At 39.1% G+C, this 3,854-nt stretch overlaps 1 pseudogene; it reads right to left on the reverse strand.

Moving 5' to 3' along the window:
- The window catches only part of LOC140935304 (uncharacterized), a 1,297-nt pseudogene extending 1,056 nt beyond the window's left edge, over positions 1–241 (reverse strand).
- Between the last annotated feature and the right edge of the window lie 3,613 nt (positions 242–3,854).

Here is a 3,854-nt window from a genome sequence, read left to right on the forward strand (position 1 = left end):
GTCATACCTCCAGTACGGTAAGTCGAGGTTCTTTGATGAATTCAAGTCGTACAGGAGAAGCAGTTCTTCATCGTCTATGAGGGTCATGTCGTTTGCTAACATAAGTGCATCTCTTGCATCTCTAAAGGTGGCCATTTTCGTACTGAAATACACAAAATCCGCTCCGCGGGTTTACGGTTTTTCCCTTATGTCTGTATTAACATTCGTTAGTCAAAGAAGTTCTTCGCTGTCTGCACTGAGGGTCACATCATTTGCTGTTAAAAAACCGCTTTTTTAGTCTCTGAAAGTTCCGATTTTGCTGCACATTAAGCACTTACAAGTTGTAGCGAGGTTAGGTTTTCCTCTGTCGTTGCATTGTGTTGCGTAAGGTTTGTTTACGTACAGGACGGCAACGTCATAGCTCGCGTGCTCGACCTAGTCCTCACGCCAACACAAGTCGCCGTCCTCTTCGGGCCGTCCTGTTGCGTAATGCACCTATCAATGTAAATCCCGCTGGGGGGGAGTGCGGGCAAGGAGAGGGGATTTGATGCCCGGGACTATCCCCGCTGTCGGGCTTTTGATCGTGCGAAGCGACCCCGGGGTCGGGACATTTGACTTTGACCGATAGAAGCCTGGTATCAATTCAGAAGCAGTTACCAAGTCCGTCCCTCGAGGCTTCCTGAAAGTCACGCTGTTGGAGAAAGGTATGAAGTTTTCATTTGTTTTAATCACCATAATCCGATACTTTAAACTGTCATCTAAACAGATAATGTCTATTTTGAGAAAGTTTTTATCTTCAAGTTCCCATCTGATTGTAAAACTCCACCATGAAAGTCAGAGGATTTTTTATGGGTCACTGATCCGACCTGTTCCGACATGTTGAGCAGCTATTATAAAGCATTTTACATTTTATTAATATTATATAGCACGGTCAATATTCCTGGAGTGATTTTGTTGTTCAAGATAAGAGACGCTAGTGGAGAGAGAATACTTAATTACAGCGAGTAATTTAATGGAGCTTCCGTTAACCGTATATAAAAGAAGTAACAACGTGTTTGAAATGTTCTTTTATTCGTTTTATATAGTATTATAGCATTGTTGGTTTAGATTTTTCCCCTGGGGTGGGGGCTTTTTTGACACTTTTGATTGACCTTTCGTTTCCCACCCTGGGGAATTTGATCGAAAAATTTTAAAATTTGTCAAATCCCCACCCCTTGCCCGCACTCTCCCCCCCCCCCCCCCCACGGGGTTTACATTGATAGGTGCATAAGGTCTCTATTGACCCCAAATCAAGTCTACATGCCAATTTTTAGCCAATTCGGTGAGATAGTGTGGTAGCGACTTTTCAATATAGTTCCAATCTTTCAGACAACTGCTTTTAATTGTTTTACTAGATCGCGAATAATGTTCAATCTCATACTTTTTAGCTTGTTTGGGAGCACGCGAAAACTGATAATGCACACATTGGACATCAATGTTTTGATCAATTGACAGCTGTCAAAACAGGGTACCCGCTGACCAGTATTACTTGACCGTTTTGCGGGCTCAGGTGTGGACTCATCGAGGTCAAGTATTGACCTGTTTACTTTGTTTACTTTGTTTACTTTGACAGCTGAAGCTGGCATAGTTTTGTGTCAACTTGTGATGCTTTTTCCTGTCTTTTTCCACTGGATGTACAAAATGAAATTCAGCTGCTATCAGGAGTCTGCTGTTATTCACGGCTAGTTTGTTTATTGGGTTTTTGGTTGAGAAATACGTCGCTTGTTAAAAGTCGGATATCCGATTTCCGATGGCATCGTTTTCGTTTTCACCTTACTTGATGCGTAAGAGGGTTGCAAAGTCTGAAGCGACAGTAGTCTTACTTGATACCTTTCAGGAGCTGCATCTCGAATGGTAAGCCAGAGTAATTCTTGTATTTGATGTTTGGTTTTTGTATCTAATTTAATGAAGTCGAGCGTAGTTTATGCGAGTATTTAGTTTATGCACATTTCTAAGATTTGAGACAATGATCTGACCGAGTATCAGGTTTGGTATGAGCTTACAGAACTTTAAAAAGCTCTTAGACATTTTCTCACCGCAAATAAAAAGAAAACGTTCCAAAGAATATTTAGTTATAATTCTAGCTGTAAAAGAAAGCTTTGAGCGATTTTCTTGCCTCGAGTTCGTCTTTGAAAAAAGCAAACCGGCACCGGGAAGCCACTTTAGTACTTGTCTTCCTGAATGAAAATTGTTGTCTCTGTATATGTTTCACCGAATTATATTTTTTTATTGATTGTTAGTAGTCTTTCTTGAAATTTTAATTGCTGTGCCAATTTTTTTCAGTGGTTCAGTTAACATCGCTTGCAAGAGTACTCAAAATGCCGCGCGTTAAACCATTAAATAAAAAATCAACATAATAAATTCTTTGTTATGTTGGAGCGTAACTCTGTTAATGTTCATTCAAACACTCGCCACAGCTTGCAATACAAAAGTGAGAACCGGATGGCCGCATAGGTGGTTTTGAAAATTTAGAAACGGTCAGCTGAACGATTTAGCGAAAAGCTCACGCGTACTTCTATCCTGAATATTGAATGAGTGTAATTTGTATTGCAAAATTGTGAAATACTACTTTCTGTCCGAGGTCTGTATGATAAAAACAGTGCCTCATAGTACTGTTTCACCTCAGATGTGATGTATAAATGGTATAAAAGGTTGGTTTACACGCACCCAGATTTGTTGGCAAGATTTTGCAAAGTAAACTTGCAAAAAATTTGGCCTGATTTTTTTTCCAGGCCTAATTAATCTACGGTGATCAAGAGCCACTATGGCTCTTAAATGTGATCGAAGATGATTACCAGTTTTTGGGTGTACTTATGAGGCTATCAACTCGTTGTAAGTTTTGGTTCACTCTTGGGCTGTTTGCAAATTATTTTTCTCTAAAATCACGCAGTCTTTCCCTCAAAAGTCATATAAATCTGCTCTAAAGTTAACTTAAGTATGGAATACAAGTATATTGTTTGATTTAAATTATTTGTTTATTAATGGGAGCCTCGCTTTTAGCCCTGGCTAAATCAATATATTATCAGGAGTTTCTTGAGAACCCAGGCTAAAGAAAAAAACCAGAAAGCATAGGCTTTCATAACTACTTATTACTAAAAAACCGACAGTTACATAAAGAAAGATGATTTCCAGAGTCTCTACTGAAACCGGGGATAGAGAATCAAATGACCTGAATTTTCAAAAAATCAGGAAAGAAGAATCTATTTAGGTAGTTCTAACAACTGAAAACCGCTTTTATTATTTTTATTATCAAGAACAGAAAGTCATATATGTAGACTGCAGGGTGAAGGATTATATGAAAGTAGATCATCGCAGTTACTGCTACTGATCTACTTTCATATAATTCTTCACCCTGCAGTTCACATATATGACTTCCATATATTCATAACTTTCATCATCATCCTTTCAACGGTTTATAGCGAACTAATTCAACGACCTGCTCCGAGTTGGCTTGTTAGCTCGGTTGGTAAGAGCGCTGCACCGGTATCGCAGAGGTCAAAGGTTCGAAACCCGTACAAGCCTGAATTTTTTTTTTCTTTCAGGCTTTCTTTTCAAAACTACAAAAGTTGCGTCTATAACTGCGATGATTTACTTTCATATAATATTACCCCAAATGTTACTGACTCCAATACTCACAAATAGACATTGGTGTTAACGGTGATAAGAAAGGTCTCCATTGGTACCAATGGTACGATTGGTACCAATAGAAAATTATGTCATTCCAATGGTTCTACTGGTGAATATGCATCTCATTGAGGGAACTTAGATTATTTTCTAATGTGGTCTGGCTGGGTACAGGGCAATTCCAATGGTCCATTGGTACCAATGGTAACCAA

Source organism: Porites lutea, chromosome 4 (genome assembly GCF_958299795.1).
Source record: "Porites lutea chromosome 4, jaPorLute2.1, whole genome shotgun sequence".
Classification (NCBI taxonomy): Eukaryota; Metazoa; Cnidaria; class Anthozoa; order Scleractinia; family Poritidae; genus Porites; species Porites lutea.